Source organism: Chaetura pelagica, unplaced genomic scaffold (genome assembly GCF_000747805.2).
Source record: "Chaetura pelagica isolate M959 unplaced genomic scaffold, ChaPel_1.0 scaffold625, whole genome shotgun sequence".
NCBI classification, from domain to species: domain Eukaryota; kingdom Metazoa; phylum Chordata; class Aves; order Apodiformes; family Apodidae; genus Chaetura; species Chaetura pelagica.
In genome coordinates, this window is record NW_009953499.1 from 33,796 (window position 1) to 34,045 (window position 250).

At 71.2% G+C, this 250-nt stretch overlaps 1 protein-coding gene across 1 annotated transcript in view; it reads right to left on the reverse strand.

Moving 5' to 3' along the window:
* The window catches only part of PLEKHM1 (pleckstrin homology domain containing, family M (with RUN domain) member 1), a 53,559-nt gene that overhangs the window by 7,016 nt on the left and 46,293 nt on the right, over window positions 1-250 (reverse strand). The window lies entirely within an intron of this gene.

The window sequence follows — 250 nt, forward strand, 5'->3', positions numbered from 1 at the left end:
GGTGCTCAGAGCAGCCCCCGGTGCCCCCGGACCAGCCTGGGGACTCTCCCGGCTCCCGGTGCCGCGGGGCCAGCGTGGCCCAGTCCTCCTCCGGGCAGCCCTCCTGCTCGTCTGCAGACAGCTCGGGGTAGTCTGCTTCTGGAGTGGGGGGCTGGGGAGGAGACACCCCTCAGATCTGCTGCCTTGCCAGGAGCATCCACCTCCCCAGGCTGTGGCCAGCTCAGCTGGGGCTGGATCCATCCCCACCTCC